This window comes from Rhinolophus ferrumequinum, chromosome 10, assembly GCF_004115265.2.
Source record: "Rhinolophus ferrumequinum isolate MPI-CBG mRhiFer1 chromosome 10, mRhiFer1_v1.p, whole genome shotgun sequence".
NCBI classification, from domain to species: domain Eukaryota; kingdom Metazoa; phylum Chordata; class Mammalia; order Chiroptera; family Rhinolophidae; genus Rhinolophus; species Rhinolophus ferrumequinum.
Genome location: NC_046293.1, coordinates 48,634,149 through 48,654,980, shown reverse-complemented (window position 1 = coordinate 48,654,980; position 20,832 = coordinate 48,634,149). Strand labels below are relative to the sequence as shown.

At 36.2% G+C, this 20,832-nt stretch overlaps 1 protein-coding gene across 3 annotated transcripts in view; it reads left to right on the top strand.

The window, feature by feature from the left end:
* The first annotated feature begins 3,858 nt into the window (after window positions 1–3,858).
* The window catches only part of SLC38A4 (solute carrier family 38 member 4), a 59,117-nt gene continuing 42,143 nt past the window's right edge, over window positions 3,859–20,832 (top strand). For 2 of the 3 annotated variants that reach the window (XM_033116411.1, XM_033116408.1), the window contains exon 1: window positions 3,859–3,943. The gene's annotated coding sequence lies outside the window, so the exon portion shown is untranslated. The remainder of the gene's footprint in view (window positions 3,944–20,832) is intronic. The other variant, XM_033116407.1, reaches the window with a different exon arrangement.

Sequence of the window (20,832 nt, the reverse complement as noted above, 5' to 3'; positions counted from 1 at the left end):
CATCTTGCATACCACTACTGTCCTGATGAATCGTGTAAGAAAGGTGAGCAGAGGGGAGAGACAAAAGAAAGAAAAGGAGGACTCTCTAAATCAGACTTTGAGCTAAGCCCTATGTGAATCACATTTAATCTTCACACAATACTCCACGCTATCAGTATTTGTTATATCCATTTTAGGAGGAAATTGAAGCTCAGAGAAATTAAGGACAGAGCCAGCCAAGGGTCACACAGCTAGTAAGTGACAGTGGTAGCATCAGAACTATGTCCCTCCTATGCCAAAGTTCCTGCTTCCGATAAAGACGGCAATATGAGAAAGACTACTTAGGAGAACACAAAAACTTAAGAAGAGACTTAGAAATGTGTTACACAACAGAGTAGGATATGAGAGATGGGAGAATGGAAAAACCAAATTATTTTCATGTGACTGCTAATCTTCCTCTGGTCTTCCTTCCATTATTTTTATAATGATCTAATTCCATTTATTCATTCCACAAACAATCACTGAGTATCATTCTATTCCAGAAACTGTATTAGGGAGTTTCTTTTATCCTTGTCTCCATAACACCTACCACAGTGCTGGGCAAATACCAGGTGTTCATGAAATATTTGTTAAATAAATGAGTTAGCCTGGGGGAGAGAACAGCAGATAAACAGTTGCACTAACAACATGTTAAGAGTTAGGGAAAAATCAGATCCGAGCACTCCGCCACTGAACCTGGCTTAGGAAAAGGGTCAGAGAACATTTCAAGACTAGGTGATGCCTGAGGTAGATTTTGAAGCAGAGATAAAAGTTAGCCAAGCAAACAAGTGAAGGAAATGGGAGAGGATTCTCAACAGAGAGAACAGTCTGAACAGAGAAAGGAGAAGGTGGGAGCCACTCTGGGAATATGGGAGTTCAATATGGGGGAAGTAGAGAATGCAAGGGAGGATGGTAGTAATGAAGTGTGGTCTGGGAGGTCCTTGCACTTTCTCTCTGCAAGTAGCCCGTAGTTTCTGCCCTTCCCTTGCAGTTCACAAGCGACTTGCACTATTAGGGAAGATAATGACTGAACACAGTAAGTCCTCAGTACATGGTAGATAGGTTCTGCAGCATTAAGCAAAACAACATATAACAAAACCAATTTTGTGATAGGCTAATTGATATAAACAAGAATTAAGGTCCTCCAAAACAACGTTGAATGAAATGACATTATTCAAGGATCTGCAATACATTTTATTATTTTATCATTTAACTATGGTCCTATAATAGAGAACTATAGTTATTTAGACTCCTTATAATGTTAGTGTTTTAAAACCCATGCTCAAATGGAAAGACTAGATGTTGTTGTTCCCTGTATGGGAAAACCAAATTATTTTTCTGGTGTTCAAGGGAATATTCTATTTCAGCATAGGTACAATCAACACATGAAAAAGACTTCCAAACAAATGCTCTTCTGTGTTTTTCTTGGGAGGTAGCTAGGGGAGGGAGAGGATTTCTCTCCTTATTTTAGTTTAGTTTTTAGTGGTTTTATTTTAGTGTGTTCTAGAGGAGTCAGAAAGTAAAAATGTATTTTAAAAAATGAAGTGAGATGGAGAATGGAATAACAGTGAGGAATGTCACCTTCCTATCTCCAAAGTAGATATTTATGCCAGTTAAGATTCTGGCTTTTGGGCGGGCCCGGTGGCTCAGGTGGTTGGAGCGCTGTGCTCTTAACGCCAATGTCGTCGGTTCGTTTCCCACATGGGCCAGTGAGCTGCACCCTCTACAGCTAAGATTGTGAACAACAGCTGTCCTTGGAGTTGGGCTGCTGTGAGCAGCCGGGGGTTGGCGTGAGCTGCCGTGGGCTACCATGTGCTGCCGTGTGTGGCCGGCAGCCGGGCAAGGCGGCAAGGCTGGGCAAGGCTCATAATACCAGCGTGGGCCAGGGAGCTGTTTCCTACACAACTAGACTGAGAAACAATGGTTTGAATCAGAATGGGGGGGGAGGAGGTGGAAAAAAGTGGAGGAAAAAAAAAGATTCTGGCTTTCGATAATAGACCTTGAAAACTTAAGTCCCAATGTCTCTTCGTTCTTTATGAAACTTTTATATCAATTTTTCACTTCCAGGCTCAGAGATCTGCATGGCTTGCCACCATTTTCATATTTGTAAAATACTTTTAGTCATATTACTAAGAAGGGAATTCAAAGGGTAAATGAAATCTACAAAACCCAATTTCAGTTAATAGATTAAATCTTCCACTTTTTAGCATTATGTCCTTGGGCAATTTGCTTAATATTTCTGAGCTTCAGTCTCTACATCTATAAAATCAGGATCATAATAGCATCTATCTCATGAAGATTGTTATGAGGATGAAATGAGTTAACACATTTAAAACGCTTAGACTAATCCCTGATACATAGTAAACACTCAATATGTGATAGCTGTTATTATTCATGTTATTACTTCTGCCTCCCACAGCGTTATTTGAAATGTTAACATATGTCTCTACTAAACGGTCTTTGAAAATGTTTTCCTCTGTCATGACTAAAATAAAGGAAACAGGAGAGAGGAAATGAAAGAAAGGGCTAAATAATTCTTACGTAGGACAGTCCAGCCTAGAATAATGTCATTCTCTGTTGTACAAGATTGAAATGTTCCCTTATTTCCTGTTGGCTATTTGCCCCTATTGCTCCTGATAAATCTAATATGTGTTCATCATTAAAACGAACGTCATCTCCAGTTTCCTTGTTTTCTCTTATTTTTATCCCTTTTGGTCTCTGCCGTTGCCCTGTGGCCTCACATAGTAGCATAAACAGATACTCATGCATGTTCATTGAATGAAGGAAGGAAGGAAAACCCGTTCCCTTTTTTGTTCTTCTAACAGTATTTATTCTTCAACTAAACACTTTTTCATTGCAATCTTGAAGGCCTTTGCAAAGTGAATTTGTGCACTGTTTATAATGAATATACATATTTTTAAATTAAATTATTTAAACCAGAGTGCTTTGTTGCACATGATTAAACCTGCAGGATTGGGCGTCGGGGCGTGTGGATCTAATCCTAGTGCCATCGCAGAGTTGGCTTTTTGGATTCAGATCTTGGCTCTGTCATTTGGACTTTCTGGGATCAAATTTTGGCTCTCCCACATTCTAGCTGAGTGAACTTGAGCAAGTCACTTCACCTGACTGCTTCATTCTCTTATCTGTAAAATGAGGCAAATAGTTCCTATTTCATAAGGATTTTATGAGGATTAAATGAGTTAATATATATAAAACATTTAGATTTCATATTTGGCACTTTGTGAGCATTAGGGGTATTTGTTACACAGTTTTTAAAAACCCTCATTTTCCAATTAGATCTAATCATAGTACCTACCTGATAGAATTGCTTCCATGACACTGGGTGGCGTATCATAAACACTCAAAAATGTTACTTATTACTATTGCTATTATTGCACATCTTGATTTCTGTTTTCTGTTATGAGGAGTTGGGGCGTGACTTAGCCTTTCCATTTTTGGGTCCATTGAAAGTCTTATTGATTCTATCTTACCTTTCACACTTAATTTTGTCTACCCACCCTGTGTTTGTCCTGTCGTTTTGCCTTGCGTCATTTGCCTTGCGCCTTTAACATTGCATACTGTTCAGGGCAAGGACTTTGCTCTTTGTTTTGGCCTAATTTTATAACCCTGGGTACACTCACGGTACTATAAAAATGTTAAAGAAGAAAACGAAAAAAGATGTAACTCACCACGAGGCCACTGTGGCTGACAGCTGGTTGGGCTGCTGTTCTGTTTGCAGTGTTGGGACTCCTGCCCTGCAGCATCTCCGGTGGTGGCTGGTGGCTTGTGGCTCCTGGCTCTAGGGTGACGCGTGCGTCCTGCCGGCTGCCGGGCGTGCGCGGGGCTCGGGGAGCATGAGCTGGGTCGTGGCGAGCAGGGAGGACCGCGGGAGGCCAACACTTCGGGGACACAGCACCGCTCACAGGTTTGCCTGTTTTTGCTATGACTTGGCCGGGAGACCAGACGAGTGAATGAGATGAACGAGGAAGGAGACGTAGCAAAGAACTGAAAAAGGAGAGGAGAGGGAGGGATTCAGTAAGGAAAGCGACTGTAGCGGCCCTTTCTGTTTTAAGAAACCGTTGCCTGCATGACCACACATGCTATGGTCTTATTTTCTGGACTTTTTCCATATGGGAGGAATGTGGTCTGTGGATGCAGAATGTTCTTGTAAACTATACGACCAAACTGACCTTGATTGTTCAAGTGATCTAACTAAGAGTTCGTGTTTCAAGCTTCACTTTGTGAATGCCTGAAAAGCAATCAAAGGGTTCAGAGCACTGCATAAATGGAGTGATTTTATTATAGTCCTGAGAACACATTTCATCACTATTTTATTCATTCTTGTCTTTTGAAGCAATTCTTTAGTAACAGCACACTTAAAAATACCATATGTATCTGACACTTTATTTGGCATGTGTTGTTATGCTATATTTATTCTCCCGCGTTGAGGAGTCCATACTGGTGGTTGACATATATATTTAACATTTTTATTTTGAAGTAATTATAGATTCACAGAAGATTGCAAAGGTAACACAGAAAGGCCCCATGTACCTTTCACCCAGTTTCTTCCCATAGTTACTCGGACATAATTTTTCTGACAATATCAATACCAGCAAATTGGCATTGGTACACGTGTGCATAGTTTCTATGTCAATTTGTCACACGCAGAGATTTGTGCCGTCACCACCACAACCCAGATATAGAACTTCCACTGCCTCAAAGGTCTCCTTGGGCTACTCCTTCCTAATCACAACCACTTCCTTCTCCCTTACCCCTGAAAACTAGATGTTTTCCATCTCTATACTTTAATCATTTTGAGAATTTTACATAAATGAAAACATACTATATGTGATCTTTTTGGGATTGAATTTTTTTCGTTCAGCATAATGCTCTTGAGTTCCATTCAAGTTGTATCAATAATTGGGTCCTCTTATTGCTGAGTAGTATTCCAGTTGCGTGACTCTACCTAGTGGAATATATTTTTCTCTCCATTGACATACTGATTTAGAACTTTAGTGCTGAGGCCACTTGGTGAGGTAAAAAGTGTGAGGACAAAATCTGAATATGTTTTTCTCTTCAAAACAGCATGTGTATGTGTGATAGGTCATCTTCATTTAAAACAGAGGCCACTGGAGGATTGGAATGGAGAAAAGGAACAGGGCAGAGAAAAGTATGTATTTAGGCAATAAAGTATAAAATCTGGCACCTTTTAAAATTTCCACAGCCATATGATCATGTATTCTGTGATTTTCCCTTTAGTTAAGACAACTGAGATTTCGTGGAACTAATAAAAACAATGCCTCTGCAATAGGGAATTCTTTGCCAGTTTATGCTCGGTCACATAGCTCAGGGACAGAGGCATGGCTGGAAATGACACTATTCAGTTTGACACAGGTCACAGAGAGTCAAAACAGTATCTTCAGCCTCAGGACAACTATCAAGTATCCAGAGACGGGCAGTGTTATCCCATTGTGCCCTTTCACCCCACCTGACAGTGAGAGAAGCCTCTCTCAGTGGTGGCTTAAGTCACCTTTTAAAATGACAATGTTATCCCTCACCTGAATGCTTACAAGCATGGGAAACCTGGACACTGGTGGCTGTAACTAGCTAAGGGGACTATATCACTACTGAAAAGCACCTCGAAGAGTTAGGTGCAAACCTTCCCTTTAGCGAGCATCCCCTGGAGAGCTCTCCCTTCCCCACCGCCCCACCCTCACCGCCCCACAGGAGAAAACAATATATCCACTACCATCTGCAAGTGTAAATACCCCTTTGAGTTTTTAGAATTTCACCTTTTGGGCCTTCAGAAACATATTGTCAGTTCACAAAACAACATAAGCTATCAGTGTAGAGCCCTGACTAGACTCAAGTCTAGCTGAAGGCACTGCCCTAAGTCTCCATTTTAATGATCTGTTACCAAAAAGTATTTCTTATTCGAAACCCTGCCAGAGGAGGGAGGGTAGGCAGGGTTGCTTGTTCCAAAGCCTAAACATATAAAGGACCAACATAGCTGAAATAACTTACAACTACTTTTATAGGCAGATTTGTTTGTGCTGTCTTTATGATTTATTTTGTGTAAACATTAGATAGCTCACATCACTTTGTGGGCTGTTTTTATGGGTCCTATCTCCTGTGTGTGGACTGTGAGGTCTCAGGGCATGTGGTAGGGCAGATAACTCAGCTGGGTAATCTTGAGGGACTGAACACTTTGCTGTAAATCAGGAAACTGAACAAAAGGCCCACTGAATTTTGTTTACCTCTCTGATATTATGCTGTTTACCTATTTGACTAATGATGACAGTCCTGGGGTGGGGGTGTGGGGGTGATAGGAAATGTAAACACAAAAACTATGGTTTCTAACATTGCGGCCATTGTTTTTTTAAGGGGTGATGGGAAAGTTTGTTTGGTTTTCTTTTTTAACTTTTTCTTAAAAGACAAGAAATAGAGCTTTTCTGAAAGAAAAGTAAAATAGAAATACCTCATGTACTATATTAACAGAGATAAAAATCAAGTATGAGCTGTACAAAGGCTTTCAAACAATTTTGTAATACTATAGCAGTATCCACACTTGGAAGAATGAAACCAAATACAATGCTTTACATTATTTTTTATACCATACTTTCATAAAGTATAAACTCCTTAACCTTCCAGTCAAGGTCAGCCTCTACCTTAGTCTCCATTTGAGCTAAAGTAGACTCCAGTTATTTTGGTATTACAGGGGCCAAACTTCTGATCCCATTTCTTTTGCCTGGAATCCCTTCCTCTCTCTGAAGTCATACCATTGTTTGTTCCTCCATGAAACCTGCTCTGTTTGCCCCAGCTTTCATGCTGAGCTCTCCAGTTCACTTCCATATATATGTCTTAAAGATGGTGATCTTCTTAGGAATAGTGTCCAACACAAAGTAGGAACCCAGTGATAATGGAATATCATTAGGAGCTGGGCTTTGCAGTCAGGCACGAAGATGTGAATCCTGGCGCAGGCACTGGTTCACCAGCTTCCGTCTTCCAGTAAGTTACTCAATCTTTTTGAGCATCAGTTGCCTCACTTGTAAAATGGGGATAACATTAACCTCTACCCCAAAGGTGATGGTACTGATTTGATACATGTGAAGTACTTGGCACAGTGTTGGGCTATCATGAATATGATTATTATTAATGAGAATTATTAAGAAAATGAGATATCAGACTCTGCAAAATTAACAGAATTATGGTCTGAGTGGAGGACGCAGACCACAAAACTTGATTGTTTAGGCTTCTGTGTGTCTCTCAACCCTAATTGCTGTCATAAGAAGGGACACTGTACCTCTGTGCTTATCAACCAGGATGAGAGAATCTCTAGTTGCCCACCCACTGAGATTGGACACCAACAGATTGAAACAGAATGATTCCTTCTTAGATCTAGTAGAAATATGTGTGGCTTGGCACAGATTTTATTTTTGGTAAGAGGTAATCAAGTGATGAATGAACTTCTATGAAGAAGGGAACAAATGCTAGATATTAGCTTCAAAGAGTAATTAAAATAGCCTCACGATGAGTCATCTATCCTTGAAGCTCTTTACAGACACAACCTGTAGCCTTAGAAAAGTGAAAATTTCAACTACTTAACTGGTTGTGTGATTTACAAATACAAAATTTTTAGGTTTTCTGATATTTCCCTACAAAGTGGTGATGTTTCACTAAAGTATGGTTCCAATCAAACCAAAGGCATAAACATTAGTGCTTTTTTGTCACTGATGTCTAAACAAACCCCTTTTGTGTTTTGAATCACAGATCTAAAATTGATTGTTTAGACCACAGCATGCAATTACAAAAAGAACAGCAATTCCTTAAATAAATAACAAGGTAGAATAGGTTTGGGATAAGGGATGCAGTCACAGATTCTGATTTTATCCTGTCCTGAGGCCACACCTTTATTAATTAAGTACTAATGGCACCTTGTTAAGTAATAATTACTTTGTTAAGTGATTGGAGCTTTATGGGTGCTAGAGCTTCAAAATAACAACCTGCCATAGATGTCCTCAAAAATTAGGGGAGGTACACACATGCACATGGATATATATATATATTTCACAGGCACAGAAGAGGAAAATTCTGCTTAAAAGTCTCACTTGTCTAGCTAAGGATACAGAAAAACTTTTTGTTACATAATTGGGGAATGCAGCATTCTGGTTAAGAGGAAATGATACCCACCATGGATTGTCAATTTTCAAATACTTAGCATACAGCAAGATCCACTTTAAAATTAAAATTTTACTGAACATAATTTAATCTTTCAATGTTTCAGAGTACCTAAGGTTCATCATTGTTAACTTCAACTATAATAGCAAACTCAAAAGTGCTAGTTTAATGGAAATTTCTGGTTGGCTGAAGGAATTTATAGGATCTTCCTTCTACTTTCAAACTTTTGGGAGGAATATCAAGAAAAATATATGTAGCAGTTTTAAACTAGGAAGCTTAAACTTTTTTAATATGGAAAATTTCTAACATATTCCAAAGTAGAGAATAGTATTATATTCTTCACCCAACTTTAACAATTATCAATACTTGTCTGTTGTATTTCATCTACACCCAAAACTTTCCTCCCCGCTACTCTACCACAATCATTACTAGATTATTTCTAAGCAAATCCAAAAATCTAAGTCATCATATAATTTGATACACACACGATTCAGTATGTATTACAGAAAGATAAAGAAGTCTTTAAGAATAACTAAAATACTATCACACCTTAAGTAAACCAACAGTTCCTTAATATTATCAAATTTCCAGGCAGTGTTCAAATATCTCTGATCGTCTCTCTCTTTTGTTTCACCCTTAGTTTGTTTGAATCTGAATCCAAATAGGGTCCACATAGTCAGTGGTTGATATGTCTCATAAGTCTATCTTAATCCATAGGTTCAACTACACCTCATCTTTTTGTTTTCCTTTTTCAGTATATTTGATGATGAAACCAAGTCATGTTTTCTATAGAATGTCCCATATTCTGAATTTTGTTGATTTACACATTTAAAATGTCATCCTTAAACTCCAGTATCTTGCTTCTTCAATCTCATAAAATCATTTCTCTTTTAAAGATAAGTTGCATCTTGTTCTCATTTCTTTCCCTGTTTCCCTGAGGATCCTCCAGGCTGCATTTTGCCCGAATATCCTTCCTCTTAAGTAAATCTTCCATGATTTACCTAACTCTTTTTCCTGATCAAACCTGGCCAACCTGGAGTGCCCTTTCAATCAGGTTTCAAAACATGTACTGGTCTACTCACCAGGTGATTACTTAACTTTCTCTAAGATTGCAAGATATCACAAGTGAACAGTGGGGGTTGTTTTGATTTTAACAATTGTGCCACATGACCATTTTTTAAAAAGTACTTTTGTTACTGGTATACACAGATATATTTACTAAGAAAATATATATTTGGTATTTAGTTTAAATTAATGGGAGAGGAGGGGGTAGTAGTTTAGATGTAATAAAATGGCCATGGTTAATAATTGCTAAAGCTAGGTAATGTATATGTGAGATTTCACTATTTTATTCCATCTAAAATTGTATAAATTTAAAATTTTCCATAATAAGAAATAAAAATGAAATGTACCATTCTACCTAAGCTAAGTAATGAAACATTTCATTTTGGGGGTCTATAGTGTAATACTTTTGCCAAGGATCATCAAAAAATCATGTCTGAGGTACGATGCACTTGCTTTTCTCATTCTGCAAGCCTGGTTTGCCGAAAAACAACTCAGTTTTAAAGCAAAAAAAGAAAAACTCAGCATATAAATAACATTTATGTTAAATATTATTTTAATTATTTTATATTATTATATTTTTATTGCTTTATATTAAGTATTTAATATTTGGGGAAATGGTTTGGATTGATTGAAAATATAAGTTGTGCAGAGGTGCTTCATAGGTTGTGTGATTTGCCTAAGCTGCCTTTCTTAGGCTCTAGTGTAGCACAACTCATGGATATGCCCACTAATAATAGCTAACAAAAGACTCCTAGAAGAAGAGTGACCCAGACCATTTGATTACCCCATAAGAAAAGATGCTAGGATGAACTATGAAGATCACCATTACAAGCTTTCCCTGATACTATGCCAGATGAATATGCAGGTCTAATTTCCAAAGTCAAAGTCAAAAGCAAACCTTTCCAAAATACCTACCAGCTTTTAACTTTAGTGTGATTTCTCTTTATTCTGTTCAATCTTGAAAAGATAAGAGAGTTTAATACCTTATATTCACACTAGCCATACATACTAGAAAATACTTTTTAAAGGAGCTTTAGCCTTTATTAATAACTTTCGAGTCTTCATTAGTATATTTAAATAATTTATTTAGTAGTAATTAATTTTTAACTGCAATTAGCTAAGCAACAGGAAAATGTAAGATTCTAGGAACATTTCCATGAGCAAAAGGTGAGAAGCTGAAATTTATCATGACCAAGTTAAAATATGTAATAATATCCCTGGTGATATTTTTACTTTTCTGAGTGTAAAAATATTTTACAGATTCACGCAGGCTTGGCCCCAACCGGGTACACCTTATCTTTCCCATGAACTGTTAAGTTCCTCCACCTGGAATTGTTCTGTCATGGACTTTTTAGGAATTTGGTCCTGTTAAGGGATGAGAGTTTATTCTATATGTAGATACCCCAGTCCCTCTAAGCTGTTATTTCCTACAGTCACTTTTTAAAAATTTTGATCAGAATTGAAATAAAAAGCCAATTGGTACCCTTTTGTAATTCTTTCAAAAAAATAATATTATATATGTATATATTTCTGAGTTTCTAGATTTGTAAATATTCTGTTTTGCAAACAAATTAGAAAAACAATTCCATAGCCCATGAATACATTTTTTTACTCCTTTATTCTTCACCAAAATTAAATGAGAAAAATAAATGAAGACAACACACTTTTGAATAGGGATAGTAAGGAAATAATCAAGTGTGGTTGGATAGTCAAATTCCATGGGATTTAAACCTCCAACTACACCAAATACTGAGGCCAAAAGAAGACTCAGTCATCTGCTCATCTGACAATAAAGCACAGATTATTTTCTAGAATAAATATAGAAGAAATGTTTCACACTTGTTCTTTAGAAATAAGTATAGAGTGGTTTTTTTCAGGTTCTTCAAGGTTCACTTTTAACCAATAAACATATTCATAAAATATCAAGCAAAATTAAAATAAGGCATAATATTTACATATTATGTTTTTTATAAAATAACAGTCATTAACCCAAATTCTTACATTGCTATGGCTATGTATTCTTTGCCAGAATCACTGTTATGTATACAAATACACTACAACTTTAAGATACCTTTTGTAAATAACAATAAATTATCAGAAATATTCTAAATATTTAGAAATATTCTTACAGTTTCATATGAAACATTTTCATTTTGTAGAATCTAGTCTGTACCTGTACAACTAACGTATTTTTGTATGTTTCTTTAAAAAAAAGTTCTCCTTATCTTAGAAACACATATTTGCTTTGTGTTGTAGTGGTTGCTATGGCAAGTCCTTATATTTTATTGAATACCAAACCAGAGTAAACAGACATTGCAGCAGATCGAGGTCATCCTGGAGGCTTCAAGACTGTGTCAGCATTCCTGTTTTTTATATATATATATATATATATATACATATATATACATATATATATATATATACACGTATATATATATACATATATACACACACACACACACACATATAAATATAAATAAATATATATATACACACACATATATATGTGTGTGTGTATATATGTGTGTGAGTATAAAAATATAAATAAGTATATGTAAATATAAAACCCCCACCCAGGGTTTCCTATGTATGAAATGTTAGCTTCATAACAAGTTAACACAAGGCAATGAATGGAAATGTCCATGTGGCTGAGTGTTTTAAGGGGCCCACTAAAGGAAGCTATTTCTCCTGGGGATCTGTGAATATTGCAAATAACAAAAGTTTGGGGACCTTTCCTGGAATGTTTGCCAGTAGGCCAAGGAATTAAACTTGCCATCTTGTTTTCAGCCAAGAATATGGAATGAAATTTTTGAATTGGGGGTTTGGTTAATATACGATAATTATTCTTCTGAATCAAAAATAATATACTGTTTAAGAGTAGGTTCTCATAAAAATATTAAGTATCTAAGCTATTTTATGTGGTTCACTGATTTAAAAATATACATAAAATCAACAACAACACTTAATATTATTTAGTTCTTACTAAATTTCAGGCACTGTTCTAAGCACTTTACATGTATTATCTCACTTGCAGAAAAGTAATAAAGAAAATACATGCCTTTTTTAATTAGGTGTTGTTCTGTCCAAAAATAAGGAAAGAAGGAAGGAAGGAAGGAAGGAAGGAAGGAAGGAAGGAAGGAAGGAAGGAAGGAAGGAAGGAAGAAAGGAAGGCCGGGAAAGGAAAGGAAATAATAGAATAAAATATAAAAGTGGTCTTAATTTACCAGTATACTCAAGATATAAAAATGAAGGCCAACTCCATATGATTCATAGAGCTATATATAGAGAGTGAAATCCTGGTATGTACCCTCTAACCACATAGAATCTTGAAAATTTATTTTCTCCCCATATCTACTCAATACAGGAATACTATGGCACGTACATTTTATATCAATTATTCTCAAATAATTTCAGTGGCACAACATAGAATAACTAAGTATGATTAGATAATGCAAAGCTTTGAAAGAATATTGTTTCTTAAACATTTTAAGTGAAAACTCGTGTGTCACAAAGCCATGTGACCTCATCTATTTCTGCTCCCTGAAAATGAAAACATATATATATATATATACTATCTAAATATTTGTGATAATATGCATAGAAACTGCATATTTCTATGTACTGAAATATTAGGGGGAAAAGAATAAACAGAGCCTCAAAATTTCACTATAACTGGGGTGATTTAGCTTCTTGAGGTAATCATAAGGAGATTTCTCTGTTGAGATGACATCTAAAAATGTTTTGTCTTTTTGCCACGTATTTGCAAATCCTTACATTAGTATAATAAAAATAAGTTATACTGGGTATTAAAGATATGTTTAAATAATGTTTCTTGTGACCAAAAACTTGACCAGAAAGCAGTGAATAAAATCCTAGGAAGTCTTTCAACAACTCACTGCTGCTGTATTTTGTATCATAGTTCTTGCTCCTTTTGATTCTTTTCATAATTGGGCATGGGAGTGATAAAAATCTTGTTTACTTAACAATTGTCCCAGGAAAACCAATCTAGATGACTACACATTGGACAATGAATAATTCAGCAGACAGTTGTTATTATCCTATCACCAAATAGTGCTACTGATTAAAAAAAAAAAAACTAAATTTACCTTATAAAAATTAAACTGGGTTGTTGAGGTCATGTAGTCTGGATAGGTACTAAGCCTAAAGACATTTATGTTTATGTAATAAATATACTTCAATATTATTCTATTTAGGAGGAAAATGGGAACTTATTCATGTCAGTATATTTACACTTGTGTGAGAACCACTCAGTATGTCAGCAAGTGGAAACCAACTATTTGAAAGGGGAAGAGATGGTTACCAGAGTAGACATCACCAACTTCCATCAAGATTATATTTATCCCCATTTTACCCGTACTACCTAATAGGTTAAAACAAACAAACAAACAAACAAACAAACAAACAAACTGGCTTATTTCTCAAATAGCATAAGAATATCTTATAAGAATACTAAAGATTTTTAATTAATTATTTTTATTTCTATAAAGCTTTCTATTTGAAAACACCTGTATACGTGTTTTTTCATTTCTAAATCTTAAAGAAAGAATGGAGCTGGATCTAATAAAGGATTTAACAATGCAGACTTTTAGACATCAACTCAGATTCTAAGCAATCTTATCCAGGTTAACCTCACATTAATGAGAAGTAACATATATGCATGCTTGTAAGACTTCCTTGTATTTAAGAGATATAAAGATGGAAGGTGCCCATTGATTATGGGGTCCTGTTTGATCAAAAAGCTGCCTCAGAGAGAGCCAGTCTTTCATTCATATTGCCAATCCACTATGATTAGTCCAACATTATGTGTCTGGTCAGTTGGAGAATGAGTACTAAAATACCCAGCAGTCTCAAATCCTAGAGTGTAAGCAAAATGTAGATCACTTACTTTAACATTTGGAAAATGTATCTTGGTACATCTTTGAATCTTCATGTTTTGTCAATCTCACTGAAGAGAAAAATAACCCATAGAAAGCTAAACGAACTCCCCAAAATCTACTAGTACATTTGCATGTTTAAACACTGGCCCTGAGGACAGGTTCGGGGTAAATATGGACCATGGTGCTGTCAGCTTCACAGGTTGGTTAATGTTAAACAAACACATATTGCAAACCATGTGTCATTACATGGTTGTTTTCAGAGATTCCATGGGTCAGGGTCAAAATCCGTCGTTTTCTAGCTTTCCTACTGCACTAATCAATAGTTTAACAAATGAAATAATGGTCTAATGAACAGTTGACAATCATTTCTAAAGCCAAAGGTGTTGCAACTAATTTACTTTTATGACCAATTTTGCTGTCATATGACCCTTATGAATGAACAGTAATAAAAATACCTTTTATGTTTATAATGCATAAATATCCATGATCTCATTTAACCCTCACAATAACTTTGTATAATGGTTTTTATTAGACCCAGTTTTAAAGATAAAACTGAGTTCCAGAATATTTACCTGACTTGAATTACTCAAGAAAGACTTATGAAGTAGGTACCATATTAGGTTTTGAAGTTGGAGTCAATTCTTTAAATACACACATGTAATAAATACTTAATGTTTATTAATGTGCCAGAAATTCTTCTAAATGCTCTGTAAATATTAACTTAGTTAATCCTCATAACAGCAGTATGAGGTAAGCACTATTATTATCTTCTTTTTATAGATGAAGCCACTGAGGCACGGAGCTGTCCCCCAAAGTCAGCTAATAAGTGACAGGAATCAGATTTACTAAGTCTAGGCAGTTGAGCTCCAGAATCTACTAGTTGACCTCATGCCATGCTGAATAAGAAACAATGTGTGCTCCTGAGGACTTCAAAATCTAGAAGGGCAGACAGACCTCTAGGCAAAAATATGTTAGCTCAGCATGGAAGCACAACAGCAAAGCCTGTAGCACAGAGGAGGGAGAAATGAACTTTATCTTAGCTAAAGTGTCTCAGCCATAGGCAGCAGAATGGCGATCACATCTGTATACTTGAATTTGAACTCCAGTGTGCTCTCCATGTCATTCAGCAGCCTCATATTTGCTAGAAGAATTTGGAATTTCAGTGAGAAAACAACAATGCACTTATAGGAACATAGCATATGAGCCAAAGGGTAAAAGCTGAGCTTCTTTAAATAGGAAAAAAGAAGCACTCTGGTTCCTAATAGACACAAATGTAGACATAGATCCAGGTATGCAGATTTCTCTCTCCATGTATGAAACAAGTAATACATAATTTAATATAGATGTAGATACCGACAGAACTCTTGTGTACATAAAATCAACTACAAAGCTCCTGTTATTCTAAGTCTTGTGGCCAGTCAGGAAAAAAACAGAGCTAGATGTTTGCAAATGGAAGGAAAGCCTAAGGACATGGAGACACTCATGACGTCTTTTGGGACACATAATCTATGTTCAGTGATGACTAAAAACTGGAAAAGGAAAGAAAAGAAAAGACTAAAGATAATTCATTCCATTGTTCACCTTTTAACTTTGGTGAAATTTTTTATGAAAAGGATTAAATTGAAATGTTTGGCATCAGAATTTTATGACAACATATCAGAATTATTTATCCAACACATCTCTATTACACAACCACATTGCTATTTCTTTGAACACTGTGCAAGTGTATCTACCACCTATTTACATTTCTAAGTTTTGTAGTTCAAAAGAAAGAAATAACTATTTTGCCAGTTTGACCTATCGTCATCTTTATAAGTGTATTTTTGGCACACAGTAGATCAGAGTCTCAATAAATGAATGAATGAAATTCATTTGCTCCTCCCAATGGTCTTGTTTGAACCCGGGAATTATATACTTTTTATAAATGAGAAAATGAAGGCCCAGAGAGTTTAATCAGACTGTTGACAGTTCAGCGGCTTGTAAGTGATGGAATTAGAACTTGAACCCAAATCTCTAGAATAGAAATCCAATGTGCTAAGTGTTAGCATAACAAAGGAAGAACATGTTCAGCCATTTAGATCCTTTGGGTGCCAGAAGATTAGAAGGGATGAATAGAGACAGTTTCAAGACGAAAGAGTGAGCTCTCAGGCTTCCTCTGAAAAAGCTAGTGTTAAAAATCTTAAGCAAACTTCAAAGAAAATGCCCTCAGCTTTTTAAACTCTAGATAAGGGCACAAGCAAAGTTATGTGCATCAATATGATTGTTTTATGCATATGTAAAAATCACCCATCATTATACAGCAAATACCAGTTTTCCAATTGTTACTTATCACATTACAGTGGACATTATAAAACAGAATTAGAGGCTATAGATGTTTGCAAACTAAGACATTAATATTACTCAGTAAATTACTCATAATTAGGTATCAATCTTTACTTAGATGTATTTTAAAATAACTAAGAAAAGTTTAAATATATTGAACTTTAGATTTTAATTTAAAAGTAATCTTCAAACATTTAGGAAGGACTAGAGAGTCAAGAATTCTATAGTTAAAAATTCTTGTAAGTCTTGAAATTAGCTCCTTTTTCATATATTTTACATTAATGAAGCAGAATTCCTCATGAACCTGAACTTTTCTGTTCATCAGCCAAATTATAATACAACAATCCTGATGGTCCAAACACAAAGCAGAGACCCCAGCCCACATAAACATGCTCTCCAAGGAGTCAATGCAGGCAAGAATTGCCTCCTGTTACTTTGGTGGTTTTACTGTTTGCAGTATTGATCATTACAATTTCTAACAGAGCACAATTCCTTCACATATCTGACATTTTGAGCTCTATGTGGCATCATTGGGTGGGTCTTTATGATGAAGTCACTTGAACTGAATAGAACAAAGAAAAGACATGGCACCCAAATGCCCTGTGATCCCACCAGTGACCTCTCCACTTGTATTTCTCAGCATTCCAGGAACACCAGGTGGCTAGGTGTTCTTTCTTCCTTGCTTTTGCTCATACAGCCCCTCTAACATTCCATCTGCTCCCCACTCCATTGCTCCTGGCCAGTTCCTGTTTATTCTTTCAGTCTGAGCCTACCTGTCACCTTCCCCAGTAAGTCTTCCCTGTACTTTTGAAGCTGAGTTGGTTGCCACACTTCTCCTATCCCTCAGTTCCCACAGGCATTTTACCCACCACATTATAGCATTGTGACCTATGGAAGCAATGGATTCCCTTGAGAGATCAAGGCTTCTTGAGAGCAAAGATTGTGTCTTATTTTTTTATTGTCTCTTTTGCCTTAGCCCCTACCATAAAGGTTGGTACATAGGTGTTCAATAATATTTAGTGAATGAATAAATGAAGATGACTCCTTATACTACAGTATAATAGAAATTGACTATCTCAGAGCATTATGAAAAAATATTCAGGCTCCAAATATTTTTTAAAATCTCCATTTTTCTCAACAATATTTTGAGATCTATTAGAGTGCTGATGGGGAAAAACAATCCATCATTCCAGAACAAACTGGACATGTATAATTTTACCTAGACTCTAAATAACTCAAAAGTGCCCTCAGAATTGAAGATGTTTTTAAGAAAGTTGATTGTTGCCAGTCTAGCACCCAAAATATTCTTACTAAAAATAGAGATTTAGCTAGTGGCTCATGTCTGGGATTGAGTAACTATTGTTACAAAATCTGAGAAGAACTCTTTGTTTTTATTGCTTTTGTTTTTTTAATAGCATTTATTGTTTTTCTCAGAGTGGAAGTAATCTATATTTTTTAAAGTTTAGTTGGCAAATATAGATGAGAAAAGATAAAAATGATCCACATTTCCACAATCTGGAAATAACCACTATTCGTGTTTTGATATGTGTTCTTTCAGGCATTTTTCCTTTGCAAATGGTTTTATATAGTATATGCATAATTTTAAAAACAACACAGGGATCTTATTACTATTAAATGTTGTATCTTGCTTTTTAAAACTTATTATAATTTTGCCATGCCTTTATTATTCTTTGGATATTTTTTGAACACGTGATTGGTCCTTACTGTTTAGTATTACTGGAAGGCAGCTCTTTATAAATGGACTGATGGCTCCTTGCATATACCATGCGCATTCACTTTACCATCTCACAGTTGGCTCTTAGCATAAGAAGGAAGTACTGAATTTTAATATATGGCTGGATCCATCAATTAGAGTAATTATTAGAATATTTGTTGTTGCAACCCTTAAATAAGTTCTAAAGAATTGTTTTGGAGGCACAGATTGACTCAGTACCTTTAATAAAGACTTGCATTCATTCAACATTTATACAGTACCTACTATGAACTAGGCCTGGCCTCATATTAATCATGAAAAACAGACAAAAGAGATCGCTTACCACTAATCTAAACTGGCTGCCTGGACATACTTGAATCCGTACCCAAACCTCCTAAACTATACCACCTGCCCAAATGTCCCTCCTCTTCTCCTGAATGAAGTCAAGACATTTACTTTTTGTGAGTCAGCTTTCCTGTATTTAAAGAAAGACCAGTGCTACCAACTTTATATCCAGCCCTCAAGGAACTGTAACTCTTAACTTACGCAACCCTAGAACAAACTGCTCAGTTAATCGGCCCATGCTAACCCTCGAAGCGGAGGATGGGTACAGCAGCTACTAAGCACCCTGTTAGGGGCTGTGACTGCACCATAGCCCAACCCTGGAGTTGCTCCTAGCCCAGCAGAAGAGAAGAGCACCCCGGGCAGAAACCTGCCTCCTCCTTCACTGAGGAGACCTGACTCAGGAAATCCTTCTTTGCGGGCACCAAAAAGTCCGTCAGGAAACGCTGTCACTATCTATTACCTATCTTAAATTCCTTTGAAGAACATTTTATGGTGGACATGCATGTGTTATTTCAACATTATGAATAGACACTGAAAAGGCCAGCCTGAGCATAACCTTTGTTATGAGAGACACTGATTCTCTTACAGCATCATGTGTGCTATCACCTTTTAGGAGAGCCCTCCCCATTCCAAATCCTGCTGAGTGCTCGTCTCCCCGTCTTGTCCCCTAAGTCATATCAGTCTAGCCACTCAGCCTATTGGATCAGAGCTCAAGAAACTGTTGGGGGTTTAAATTCAAGCAAGATGACAGGTTTACGGAGTCCAATCACTGATGAAATTACAAAATCAAAAGGCAAACATTGTTCTGGTAGGGAATTTGCTTTCAAAGGAAAGGGATGAGTGGGAATCTGAAAGACAGCAATGGAAATTAATGTGCTGTGGCCCAAAAAGAATGTAATTCTTTAAATCATGAATTGCTATTATTGAATTAGAAAGGTAGTCAACTCGATCTAGTACTGTATTAATACTGCATTCTATACAAAGAACTTAAATTAACAAGGTAATTTAGTTGTTTAGGAAGTGTTATTATAATTATCATTATAATTATACATCTCTTAGCAGTAGTTATCTTCTCAAACAGGCATTTTAAAGGGAAGGAGTCATTCACTGAAGCAAGTTTGAAAGCTCTCATTTAATATTATTAATTTCAATACATTATTAAAGTTGTATTCAGCTTTAAGCCTCACAGACCTTGTTTTCCTTCTTCACCATGGTCTATCGGCTCAGGCGGAAGCCAGGAATGAACTTGTGATACTCTTTTCTGTGCATCATTTCAAGAAATAATGTGGGATCAAAAATGAAATTGACCAGAAAGATCTGAGTTGCTTGAAAGGGGGAAAAGCAGAGAACAAAAATATCATCAACATGAGCTGTCTTCTGTTTTATTTTTTTGTTGTTGTACTTTGTTTGTTGGTTTGTTTTGTCAGCTGAGGCTAAAAGGAACTTTCTATTTAGGTCTGTGGCAAAGTCAGTATGTTTGTCAATCTGCACTGTACTTGTTTGCTAATTTTGCAACATAGTAGTTGACTACTCAAACATTTCCAGAATGCTCCATTGTATAACTGTAAAGGTGTTTAGGCTGGGGCTAAAGAGAGCAGGATGCCATCAACTAAAAGCAATGTCCTTAGCACATGTCATTGCATTTCTCTTGGTCAGGGAAGTTTTTAGAACAGAAAAGCAGGGCCTCTCCCAGAGGCCTGGGCAGGGGAGCTCTTTGGGGCCTCATGCTCAGGAGGGTCCCAAATTTAGACTTTTTGAAAATATCATCAAATGAGGTTATTTATAAAGTTATTTGTATTGTTGTGTGTGGTAAGGTGTTATTTTGTTAAATAGAAACGTTGAAAATGTACTACAATTTAGTAATCCTGGTTTGGATTTTTAAAAATATATTTGGAGCCTCAAAAAATAGAATTGGCCTAAGGTTCCATGGATATCTGAAAGGCTCTGCCGAAGGGGAATTAAAAAATTATTAATTTTTACTTCTATATTTACAATTAATTTAGTATGTGGCTCTTTTGGGTAATATTCAGTTTTATCTTCCTTTATTCCTTATTTTTTATTCTGTAAGTTGAGGTTAAGAATTATATAACCATGAAGAGAGATGCTTACTGCATAGCTAAGCTTTCATCACTCCGCAAGGGATGTAACACAAGTGTGTAAGTACTCAACCCACATTCAGAATAACATGGAATTCTGCTATTTCAATGATTTAGGAAGGTTTGTGTAACATTTTTGTACAAATTTTCCCCTCTTCTTCCTCCTCCTTTACTTCTTCCTTCTCCTTTTCTTCTT